Source organism: Thermobia domestica, chromosome 16, assembly GCF_964235325.1.
Source record: "Thermobia domestica chromosome 16, izTheDome1.hap1.1, whole genome shotgun sequence".
In the NCBI taxonomy this organism is placed as follows: Eukaryota; Metazoa; Arthropoda; class Insecta; order Zygentoma; family Lepismatidae; genus Thermobia; species Thermobia domestica.
Genome location: NC_137469.1, coordinates 69,761,919 through 69,775,748, shown reverse-complemented (window position 1 = coordinate 69,775,748; position 13,830 = coordinate 69,761,919). Strand labels below are relative to the sequence as shown.

Here is a 13,830-nt window from a genome sequence, read left to right as displayed (position 1 = left end):
TTTTCGCTACTGAGTTTTGTTTACATTAAAAAAAAAAACTCCTTTATATATTTGCTCTGTCGTGTGTCCTTCCGGGAGACAAGATCTCAAGGATTCCTTGAATTACCAGGACGTAGAGGGTCAAAAGTTGGGAATCGAGTTCGTTGGTGGTGATGATTCATCCAGTTGCTCCCAAGATATGGGCAATTAAAAATCTCAAGAACTACTTGATGGATTAATATCGATTTAAGCTACAATGTAGAGGGTCAAAAGTTAGGAATCGAGTTCGTTGGTAGAGGTTGATCCAACCAGTTGATCCCAAGATATGGATAATTAAAAATCTCAAGAATTACTTGATTGATCACCATCGATTTAAGCTACAATGTAGAGGGTCAAAAGTTAGGAATCGAGTTCGTTGATGGAGGTGATCCATCCAGTTGATCCCAAGATATGGACATTTAAAAATCTCAAGAATTACTTGATTGATCACCATCGATTTAGGCTACAATGTAGAGGGTCAAAAGTTAGGAATCCAGGTCGTTGGTGGAGGTGATCCATCCAGTTGATCCCAAGATATGGACAATCAAAAATCTCAAGAACTACTTGATAGATCACCATCGATTTAGGCTACAATGTAGAGGGTCAAAAGTTAGGAATCGAGTTCGTTGATGGAGGCGATCCATCCAGTTAATAACAAGATATGACAATTAAAAATCTCAAGGTCTACTTGATGGATCACCATCGATTTAGGCTACAATGTAGAGGGTCAAAAGTTAGGAATCGAGTTCGTTGATGGAGGTGATCCATCCAGTTGCTCCCAAGATATGGGCAATTAAAAATCTCAAGAACTACTTGATGGATTAATATCGATTTAAGCTACAATGTAGAGGGTCAAAAGTTAGGAATCGAGTTCGTTGATGGAGGCGATCCATCCAGTTAATAACAAGATATGACAATTAAAAATCTCAAGGTCTACTTGATGGATCACCATCGATTTAGGCTACAATGTAGAGGGTCAAAAGTTAGGAATCGAGTTCGTTGATGGAGGTGATCCATCCAGTTGCTCCCAAGATATGGGCAATTAAAAATCTCAAGAACTACTTGATGGATTAATATCGATTTAAGCTACAATGTAGAGGGTCAAAAGTTAGGAATCGAGTTCGTTGGTAGAGGTTGATCCAACCAGTTGATCCCAAGATATGGATAATTAAAAATCTCAAGAATTACTTGATTGATCACCATCGATTTAGGCTACAATGTAGAGGGTCAAAAGTTAGGAATCGAGTTCGTTGATGGAGGTGATCCATCCAGTTGATCCCAAGATATGGACATTTAAAAATCTCAAGAATTACTTGATTAATCACCATCGATTTAGGCTACAATGTAGAGGGTCAAAAGTTAGGAATCCAGGTCGTTGGTGGAGGTGATCCATCCAGTTGATCCCAAGATATGGACAATCAAAAATCTCAAGAACTACTTGATAGATCACCATCGATTTAGGCTACAATGTAGAGGGTCAAAAGTTAGGAATCGAGTTCGTTGGTGGAGGTGATCCATCCAGTTGATCCTAAGATATGGATAATTAAAAATCTCAAGGACTATTTGATGGATCACCATCGATTTAGGCTACAATGTAGAGGGTCAAAAGTTAGGAATCCAGGTCGTTGGTAGAGGTTGATCCAACCAGTTGATCCCAAGATATGGATCACAAAAAATCGGTTCATCCTATGGAAGTAATTATTAATATCGGGAGGCAGTAATTTTGTTACACATATGTTAATAAGCAGGTAATTTTGTCACCTAAACTGACCAGCATCTTTTAGAACATAATACAATGAACAGGTGAAAACAATACAAATCATAAACATAATATAACTCAAAAGTAAATTAGGTATTATACATGTTTGCTTAAAATTGACTTTTTAATTGGTTGTCAGGTGTGTGAAGCTATCGAGAAGTGAAACTTGGATGATGAATGTCAACTTTTCATCAGCTCATAACTTTCTTCAGCTCCATGCCATTATGGCATTTCGGGTTCCGAAAGGAGAGACTTTCATTACTTCGGAGTACGCTTCAACGGAGAACAAGACATTAAAAATAGTTTGTATGAAGAACTACGTGTGGCATTGCAGCGTTATAGTGAAATTTATAGATATCGGGAACCTGCAACTGTAGGTCTGGCTTTTGAGATAGCTATAATACAGGCGATAAGAAACAACTTTTGCAACTCCTGTAGAGGATTGCTTTCTTATTTAAGTCCTTCAACGTGGAGGAAAAGCTTGGGCACATCGAACTGTACAGGAACGACGAAGGTTTTCGTCGTATTTTGCGGGGGGAGGGAAGTAATAGATTGGTTTATCTTCCCACAACGCATGTGCATCGAGAGGCTTTGGAGATAGAACTTTGGCTTTAGGATTACTTTGATAGTATTTACTTGTACACTCATGTCCAAAATGATTGTCGCATATCTATAACTGTCTTCTTGTAAGAATATAATTTGATAATGATTTTGCAGGGTACTTTTAATACTGATACTATGTGTATAATCGGGAAATGTATATTTGTGGTAAATTTCATAAGAAAAGAATTATAAATACGAAAATTAGAATGAGTAAAACAAAATGTTGCTAAATGGACAAGAAAGTTATATTTTAGTTATATTGTTCTTATTTACTGCTCTTTTGACTTGAAATTTGCCACATACTTATCTTTGCTGATTATACACATACTAACATTGCAAGAAATACCGGGCGAATTCGTTATCAAATTATATTCCTACAAAAACATTGATAGACATGTGACAATTTTGGACATGAGTGTACGTGTCTGGCACGTACCGTCGTGTTACAGTTTAAAGATAAGGTTTTCTCGTTTGTAATGTGCCTTCTCTATATCCCCAGATACATCGAATGTTCACCAAACCACCTTAAACAACAGTCCTAAGACAAGTAATATTTGCGAATCGTGTAACTAGAAGTTTCATAATCTGGTAAGGATATCCGATCCAGCCATTTAGAAAACTTGTGCGATTCAACAGGAAACTCCTGCGAAGTTTCTGTGATTCAACAGAATGAAGCAATTGTTTCAGTTGTGCTTCATCAAGATGCTGTGGGACAGCAACGAATGCTTAAAATGTTTCAAACGTTGGGGAAAAGGTTTTAGATCTTGTGTTTAGCATATACCACAAAACAAAAGTTCGTATAAGTTTTTACTTGTTTTTTTAATAATGTGATGCATAGTAGGAAATGAATATGTAAAAAAAAAACTTATGTACTGTGTGTGTGTTATATTTCGTTTATTTTACATTCAGAAATTCTGATTTCATGATAACCTATTATTTGTTAGTAACAACATACAAATTTATTGAGATGTCATTTTATCCGTACTTTTAACGTTTGCTAAAGTTATCATTATGTTCTTCTGTTTGTTGTTAATCGAGTATCCGTAACTTCAATTTTGCATATTTTAACAACTAAATGGTTCTCCAGGTTTGATAAACCTGTTTTCGGTGGTTTAATTTGCGTCTTCTTCAACTACAAATATGAAAATAACCGTGACACAATTTCTTACATACTAATATTTCGATGGTAAAATTACCTGTTTACAGATATCATCCTTGCTTGATCGACTACCCGCAGTGCTGCTGAGATTAGCGGGTTAGTATAATGCTCAGGAAGTACAATACTTATGTCTGTGGAATATAGCGCCAAAAAAAAAAAAAACTAAATGACTTTCTATTCGACAAATTTAAAGACTTGAATATTTTCTATTTTCAAATATTTATTGTCTTATTAAAGTTTAAATGGAGGGTGACGGGAAAATGGAAAAACTCAGTTTTCACGTTGTATACGTCGTCATATTGTTAATTCTTACATAATATTTTTCTCGAGGAAAGGAGTTAAAACTAGGAAACTTTCGTTGCAAACAACATTGGTCAAAATATACCTGAAGAAGAAAAGTATAGAACTTTCTTTCAATAACTTCGATAATTCACCAATCTGAGTATTGTATGAGCACCTCCGTGGCTAAGCGGTTAGCGTACGCGCCTTTGGCCTGGGAGGCCCGGGTTCGATTCCCGGCGGGAGCTCATGTGGTTCGGATTCCACGTTAATCAGTAGGTCCACGTCTCATATAGCCTCGCTACTGAACGGGACGTTAAACCCAAAATCAACTCAACTCTGAGTATTGTACATGTATTTTCAATATCGCATAAAGAATTAATTCACCTGGTAACATTTGTAACCAAGCAGCTTGTCCTAAAATTACGTAGTTAATTAACATAGTTAATTTGTTCATTGTTACTGATATTAAATAATGAGTGGAACATGTGCACTTGGTTATAACAAGGTCGTAACTGAGACAGATATGGGGATATCTACGTATGGGGAGGTGGAGGTGAGAGATCTCCTTGTTTGGAAATCCTCAATTTTACACGAGGTAAATGGAATTTGTCATTTTAAAGTGTTTTATTAGATACATTGAAACCTTTTTAAGACGACTATCAAAATTCTCAATTAAAAGTCGGTCTTCTAGAGAGATGATCTCTTCTTAAAGAGCATTTAGTGATTCAGGGACTACAATTGAATTATAACGTGCTTTCTGGTGTTATCAATAACAAACTTCTCTACTACTATTCAGCTCCCTCATGGCTATATAATTAGTGCGCACGCACTTTTAGCGCGTGAAATCCGACTTAGATTCTTGGTGGAAGCTTGATGTGGTTCGGATCCCATGTTAAGCTATAGGTCCACGTCTCATAGTCTCGCTGCTGAAAGAGACACTGAACTCTTACAGCCCTTTCCCATTTGGCGGCAAACTGCCGCGCGCGGCGGCGGCGAATTGCCGCGTAGGGTAGAAAGACATTGCAAGCAATGAAGCTTTTCATATATGCGCGGCGGTCGCCGCAAATTTTCGCGGCGAGGAAAAACAGCCGCCTCTCCCTGCTAGAAAGCGGCGCGGCAGATTGCCGCGTATAGCGAAGCGAGACATTGCAAGCAATGGAGCTTTGTTACATATAGGCGGCGAACTACCGCTTGGGTGTTGGGGGAGGTAGCAAGTGTTGCCAGGAAAGAGTAGAGAGTGGTTGCGATAATTTGTATGTGTGTGTGTTTTACGTATATATATATATGCGTCTGTTTGTGTATTTATATATGTTTTATGTTCTAGCCTAGGACACCTCGAGTGCTTTTAACCAAACTTGTTACATACAATATGTGGGAAAAGATGACATGTAAAAATAATTGAAAACGACCGTTACTATCGAAGTGTCGAATCCAAAGATCGTTGATAAAAAAAAAAAAAAAGTCCAAATCAATACAATTTTTTTTCTATCTAATAGAAGATTGGGATAAATGTGCGGGTAACGCTGGGCAAACGAGCTTCTAATTTTATAAATTTCTGGTACCCCAAAATTGAAATATGTACTATCAAATATTTCAACAATATTACATATTTTACAGTCTTTGCTATATATTTATGTACTATGTTGCTATATATATATATATATATATATATATATATATATAATATACAGTAATGTACAATAATACAGTAATGTACCTTAGCAAAGCAAGAGAGAATTCATTATGTGACATTTGATAAATGTACCGTGTTTTATATATTTTATAACTATCTTAACACTTCTATGGTTGTAATTTCTTGAATAGTCCTTTGAATTCAGGGACTAGAGCAGTTCTTTAAAGAGACTTGAATCAATTGTCGGAACGCTTAAAACAAACGAATAAACCTGATATACTATAATAATAATAATAATAATAATAAACCAACAGATCAGCTTTGGGTTCAGAGGTTGAGTGTCGACTTGGGATTCTGGGATAGATCTCAACCACCCGAAAGGACTTTATCCTGGTTTTCACAGTCACAACAGGTAAATATCGGGAAGGTATTTGAAATATCCAGAACCATGCCGCTATTTTGCTCAAGTCTATCAATTGTAGAAACAGTATAGAAAAATCTCTTTCAAGGTACCACTTCTTAAAAAGAAAAAAAATGAACCCATATGTTTCTCTTACTTTTTTTTAATTTATTTATTTCTCTTTGTCTTAACAAGGCGAGTAGAAGACACTTTTTGCATTTGGCCATTGTTCCACCATAACACGATAAGAGTTACAAGGTTTTGTTTCTTCAGTTGCACAGCAACCCCTACTCGCATATTTTTCATTCGCGGCAAAAAGCCGCGTTAATATGAAAGGGTACACTTCTCACGCGGCAAACTGCCGCAAGCGGCGACGGCAAATCGCTGCCTCAATGTGAAAGAAGCGTTAATCATCCGACCGACCTACTACTGTTACCCATACTATTAAAACAGATAGCATTGTTACGTGGACACCATATGGTGGAAGTTCAAGTTATGTGGCGTGATAGTTTCTCAATATTGAAGCCGGAAGTGCCAGTAGATTCCTATCCGCTTCCGGTTTTAGCAGAGATTAGAGTGGATCATATAGCCTCTTCTCTTTATTGATTATCATTATTACTCTGTTGCGATTTGATTTCTACCACTTCTTATTTGAATTGAGGATTGAAAGAGAAAAGGTGATATTCTTAAAACGCTAGATAGATTCCAAAAAATAAATAAATAAATAAATAAATAAATAAAAATAAAAATAAATAAATAAATAAATAAATAAAAAATAACAAATAACGCTTTTCGCTACCTTTACTGTATTTTCTCTGTAGTGATCAACGTTAAACACGGAAACGATTGATTTCAACCACTTCCCGGTTTGAATATCACCCCTATGAACGAATTCGAGTCCTAACCTTTTATCCTCTACATCCTGGCCAAAAGTGATGGTGATCCACAGGGGCGGATCCAAGGGGGGCGATCGGGGAGATCTCCCCCCCCAGAAGAGGAAACTTTCTTATTTTATATATATAAATAAAACCCATCCCAAAGTTTGGAGCCCTTAAAAGTAGCAGTATGACAACCCACCGCCCCCCCAGAAGTCGGTTCTGGATCCGCCCCTGGTGATCCATTAAGTAATTCTTGATATTTTTTATGTCCAGGACGGACGAATGAACACACGGACAGATAGGGTAAATATGTAAAGCACTTTCGGTAAAACAAACTCTTAAACAGTCGGACTGGAAGTGCAACTATCATGCAGTATATTAATGTGAATTCTTTAGAGAATCCGAATCATATGAACTCTCACCAGAAATCGAACCCAGGTTGGAGGCACGGTGGCTAGTGGTAGAGCTCTTGCCTCTGGTGCGTCGGTTCTTGGTTCGATCCCCGGCCTAGTAAGTTTGTGGTGAACAATATAGTGTCCGTTAGTTTCCTCCCACTCTCTCATTCAACCAAATCTTCCATCATTCACTTGCCTTAACCATCACTTCCTTAGACTAAAGGGCATAAACGTGGGACGTTAAACTGAAAAATTTCATTTTTCGAACCGGGGTCTCCTGCACCGAAGACAATGTGAGTAATTTGAAAAATTGATAAGAGCAAATAGAAATATGAGGCGAAAATCACAAAATAAAATAGAAAGTACAGGTAACCATTATGGTTGCAGAAAGTTAGGTTTATTCAACAAGATAGCAAGCCAAAATTGGGATTAAGAATTATATTTCTGGGCTTTCGGTACCTATGGCCATTTTAACCCGTCACATATGAGGTATGACCGTCCCTGTTCAGGAAGTCGGGGAGGAATAAAGGCTGCCCAGAATCATTGTTAGGTACTATCACGGCATTTGCCCGGTGTGAATGACGAAAACTCAAGAAAACTTCATCCAGAATGGCTGACCTGAAAATGCTTTACACTTTTTCTACCGAATGTCTTCAACGGGAATCGAACCCACGACCGCTCACACCAATATCTTGCATGCATGTGACGTTTTCAATAGTTTTCTCGAAAGACAAAATCAAATGTAAAGCCATAAGTTGTTCTCTCCAACTGGGACTTTCGTATTGTTTCTTGAGTTAATCTTATTTCATGGTTAAGAAAATACTAGCCGACAGGAATACAGGAGATACGAGAACATTAAAAGCTCAGATGCGCTTAAGTGGAACTCGAACCCATAATAAATTGTGCCTTGCTGACCGAAGCCGACCACCAGAGACCAAATTTTATTTCTATAATCCTTCCCCCCTATTAGTTTCCAGATGCAGCCCCAGTTCCTTCCTCAAATAAAGGAGTTCTGTTTATTCTCATCTATAGTGCTTGAGTGGGGGACACCGTAGTTAGAGCGTTGCATTCATGTCCCCGGTTCGATTCCCGGCCGGTGCTTCCCCAATTTTCGACGTCCACCTAGCGTCGTGAGGGAAACTGGGTAGTCACGTAAATAAAAGATGTGACGGCTACTAGGTCTAGAAGCCCCCGATATCCTGGTTAGCGATAGAGCGACACTATGTTCGTCGCTATGCTGGATGTAGTTCCACCAATCGCTAACAGATAGCGCGGAGCGGCTCAGGCCCACAAGTCAGGCCGTTACACCAAGTGTGTGTGTGTGTGTGTGTGTGTTTTTAGTGCCCTTGAGTTCAGTGGATAGTCACATTTTGTATATTTAGGAATCGTTTCATAGTGATTATTATCAGCGCCTCTCCCAATAAACTGTTTACGTCATTACTAAAGAATTCACCAATCTATTATTTTAGGGCAATCTGAAAACAATTTGTGAGTATTTAATCCATAGCGTGATATTACTATTTTTTCTCTCGTTCCATGAAACATGTACTAATGATAAGTTCAAACCAATAAAATGAAATTATATGTTCATTCAGTTGTTCATGTCATGCGCTCGCAATAACTAAAGTATAGTTTTTTTTATATATACATTGATAATAGTTTATGAAAGTACTAGTAGCTAAAAGATTAAAGAATTTATCCTGGTATTACACATTTAGATTGTACAGTGATAAAACTTATCAGTTTTTAAAAATAATCCTTTTTTGTCGCTTGAGAACAGGTTAGAAGCGAATAGTAATCGAAAAATGATTGCTAATTTAGAACCCTTTTTGTTCAGTAGTGTGCCCAAACCTGTGGCCAGAGCGCAAGAGAAACCGATACAATTTGGGGTCCTAATTTGAATTCAACATAACTTTTTGACTAATATTTGAACATAAGCTTATAGTTACCTAAGGAGACAGCTGAAAGTACCACGGAAGGGAGAGGGAATTACCTCTCCTGACAACTCCTTAGCCATGGATGCGCCTTAAGTGTATCGTCAGGCGTAAGTTTTCCGTTCTTTCCAACTAGTATCTTCATTCTTCTTCATACTCACATGATTCAAAATGTCGTAAGTTTCTGCTCCATATGTGTAGTAAATACTTCACGACAAACATTTTATTAGTTTTACATACAATTTCTACTCAGTGATGATTCCAGAGGGTGAGAAGTAAACACTCCCAGTGGCTTCGCCTGCCCCCAGAACTCCATTGTGTCTACATGGTTACAGTAGTTACCTTCAGTAAGGGAGACCTGGGATATATTCCCAATAGGAGCTCATATGGTTCAGAGTCCTCGTTACGTTTATATCTCAGTCTCGTATAACCTTGGTGTTGAACGGAACGCTGTACTTAAATCAACGAACCAATCGACTGCTTTAATACCGCACGTTATTGTAATGTAGGTCATGTAATATGAAATTATCTTTTTCAGTGTACCCTTATAATTTCTCCTCTCCGGTTCCCCTCGAAGAAACTAAAGCTGATTTCCTTACTACCATTGGTGTAAGTAAAATATTTTTTCTAAAGGGAGAATGACCTCTTACTTAATGAGAATTGAAAGAACGTTCGAATGACTACAGTTTTATCCGGTGGGGCAATAGAGTTCTAGAGGAGTCTCCCCCCCTCTAATTACGCTTATGGTCCTCATTGCTACCACCCTTTCCACTGGTCTAGTAGCTAGCTCGCGTGCCCTTGGGCGAGTGATCCCGGGTTTGATTCCCGATGGTCGAGTATTTGAGCGCATTACGGTAATTCGTATTCAGTCTTAAACTGTAGGTTTACATCTCATATTACCTCGGTGCTGAAAAGAGACACTAAAAAACAATCCACTTTAAAATGTAAGTCTCGTCCTGTATGGACTAGTTGCTGACAAAGGACGTAAAATATAAATAAATCATTAAAATGGCTCTGTATTGAGGTACTGCACTCTTTTATATTCCTTGGTTCTTGAAAAATGAAATTAAATGAAATCTTCTAGTTTAACGTCCCATGATTATGCCGTTTAGGCTAAGGAAGACGATGATTAAAACAAGTGAATGATGATGGAAGAATTGGTAGAATGAGAAAGTTGAAGGAAACGGGAGTACTCTGAGAACTCATGGACACGATGTTGTCCACCACTAACTTATTTGGCGGGGAATGGAACCAGGGACTCCATCCACCAGAGGTAACCACAAGCTACCGTGCTAACTTGGTTCTTATTTGTTTCGACTACCTAAGTATAAACACACTTGTGTTCGATGTATTCAGTTCTCTACATAATCATTATCTAAAACTCTTATTTTCCGGTGGGTTCTTTATGTGGTTCGGATCCCACGTTAAGCGGAGGTTCACATCTCACATTGCCTCAATGTTGAAAGGGACACTAAACTCAAATGCAACCAACCAATTCACTGTATGGCCTATGAAACTCTGAGATTCAATACCGCATTGATTTCTATTTTTAGCCAACTAGATCCAGTTTCTACATTGTATTTCTATTTCTGCGAGATCCGTCTTTAATATTGTCTTCCCATCTGTTCCTAGGTCTTCCTAATGTTGTCTTTCCAATTGGGTTTCCAGTTAAAATTTGAACCTCTTTTTGCCATGTTCCATCCTGTTTACAAGAGCTGCCCACTTGACTCTCCCAGGCTTCATGATTCTAACAATGTTATGTATAAATAGTAGAAATTATGAAGTTCCCGTCATTCCCGTCCGTTTTGATGTTAAATACCTCACGATTTTGTTTTCAAATACACACTTTGTCCGCATTCTTGCCTCAGAGGAACTGACCGTGTTATTAATTTCGTTATTTTCCATGATTATTATCCACATGTCACTCCCCACTGCTCTATACTAATTTCTAGGCTCGAACCCAGGATCTCCTCACTACAAAATGAAAGTGCTGAAACAAATTCCCCTACGTCAACTTATTATTATGAAAAAAAGTGCGAAGAAGTCGCTAACACACTCGTCTTTGATGCGAGCGATTCTGGGTTCGATTCCTGGTGGGAACACTCGGTCGAAAAAGTGTTGAAAGATTTCTCAGTCCAGCCATCCTGAATAAGCTTTCTGTGGGGTTTCCTCATTTGCACCACAGAAATGACAACAAAAACAAACAAAAAAAAAAAAAAGTCGCAGGCCGCTTTGTTTCTTCCCTCACTTCCCTCCCGGGTAGTATGATCGCCGAGGAACTTCATCTCTCATACGTGACGGGCTAACATGGGCATAGGTACCGAAAGCTAAAGAAATCTGATTCACAACCCTAAGGCGCGGTAAAGAAATATTTTGTGATATTTGAGATTAACAACACAAGAGAGCTCCCTCGTGGCTAAGCGGTTAGCGTATAGCTTTTGACATTGGAGACGCCGGGTTTGATTCCCGGAGAGAGTTCATATAATTCGGATCCTACGCTAAACTGTATGTCCACGTCTCATAGTTTTGCAGGACGCTGCACTCAAATCAACCAAGTATTCAATATAAACGGTGATTTGTCAAGCTATAAGATAACAAAACTTTCAAGAATCGTCTTTCTTTCTTCTTTTTTTTAATTCAAACTTATATACTTCGCTTTTCTGTTTCGTGTACTGAGTACATGACTGTCATTCTGTGTTTCTAATAAATAAATAAATAAATAAATAATATATATATATATATATATATATATATATATATATATATATATATATATATATATATATATATATATATATATATACACTTAAGTAAAACTTTCCTGTGTGAGTAGGGATGCATTCGAGTCGAGTCGAGTCGAGATTTAAGCCTGTCTCGACTCGACTCGAGAAAATGTTGTCTCGACTCGAAAATATGTTGCTGTCTCGACTCGTGTCTCGACTCGACAGTCTCTGTCTCGACTCAACTCGAATTCGAGTCGAGACGTCTCGAAATTCGAGTCGAGACAAAATATACGAGTTAAAATATACACACACATCACCCAGACCATTATGACTACCTACCTAATTGTTAGTATGTCCACCTTTTGGCACGAATAACAACGGCAACGCGTCTTGGCGTGGTCGCAATGTTCCTCGGTGGGTCGCTGGAGAGAGTTGGCACCACATATGCACACACAGGTCAACTATTTCCCGTAAATTCCGGGGAGGGGGTGATGCGCCCTCAGGTCACGTTCAATCACATCCCAGATGTGATCGATTGGGTTCAGCTCCGGAGAGTTTGGGGACCAGCACATCACTTGGAACTCGCTCCTGTGTTCCTCGAAGCACTCCATCACACTCCTGGACTTGTGACATGGTGCATTATCTTGTCGAAAAATGCCACTACCGATGAGAAACATGGTCGTCATGAAGGGATGTACGTAGTCTGCAAGAAGCGTGTGACGCCTCGGCCGTCATGGTGCCTTCCTCGAGCTCCAATAGACACATGGATGCTCACCTGAATGTTCCCCAGATAATAATTAAACCGCAGCCAGTTTGTCTCCGCCCCCCAGTACAGTTGTCAAGGAGCTGTTCCCTTGGAACACGACGGATTCGCACCCTCACATCGTCATGATGAAGATGATATCGGGATTCATCAGATAATGCAACGCTCTGCCATTGTGCCAAGCTCTAGTGGCGATGGTAACGTATTCATTTCAGTTGTAGTTGCCGATGTCGAGGTGTTAACATTCGCCATCGCTAGGAGTGTTCGGTGCACTGTGTGTTCAGACTAGTGTTGTGAAGGTCTGTGAAAAAAAGTTTTTTTTACGGTTTTCCCGAGCTGGGGAAAAAACGGAAAATTTGGGTATTATCAGAATCATCACTTTTGCTAATCACAGAATCATTTTAGTTAATATGTTAAATCAAACATATTTCATACAGATATCTTCATTGTTGTATGTAAAATTCCGGAAATTTTGAAACCATTAGAAAAAAATAATTTGTTCGGAAGTATTGGCAAAAACAGGAAAATATAGTTTAAAAACTATTTGTTGGCCTGATACTAGTAATCTTACTTGCTGTAACATGTCTGCAACATATACAGTGGGAAGTCGAAAATTCGAACTAATTGGGACCACAGGTAGTTCGGATTTTCAAAAATTGTTCGGATTTTCGAAAATGACGAAGAAAATGACATTTAGGCTTACATATACTGTACGGTATGTTCTATCGATACAGTGGTTATTCAGTACATACAGTAATTACAATACCGTACGTAAGGCTACTTACATTTAGTGTTTCTGAAGAACCTGCTTGTACTCTAAATAACACTGTTCTTGTAAGTCACACTTAAAATTTATAGGCCTAAGAAAAAATAAAAATACATGACGAACAATTACATATAAATGAACTTTTGTAAAAACACTGACTTCACATAACGTCGATGGACACGCTATTGTTTGTTTCTCGCTAGCGTTAAGACAAAATGTAAAAAGCTTCTAGGGACCGCGTTCGAATTTTTGACGTTAGGATTATCGACGTCCTACTATATATGCAATGTATTTCGCTAACGGAAACATACTTAAAGCAACAGGTTTTAATTCAACTTTACACACATATACAGCACAAGTGAGTAAATTTGAGCAGCGAGAAATATATTAAGTGAAACTTCCGTTAGTTATTATTACAGACTAGCAGAATATCCGTTCTTCGCACGGGGAGAATACGTTTCATTTTGGACGCAAAGGGCACCAAAACTGTCCCCAATGAAGTTGTGGAGCCCCAAAA

The 13,830-nt window shown here is 38.4% G+C and overlaps 1 protein-coding gene across 4 annotated transcripts in view; it reads left to right on the top strand.

Moving 5' to 3' along the window:
* Positions 1-13,830, top strand: part of LOC145673137 (ferric reductase 1) — a 209,094-nt gene that overhangs the window by 118,910 nt on the left and 76,354 nt on the right. The window lies entirely within an intron of this gene.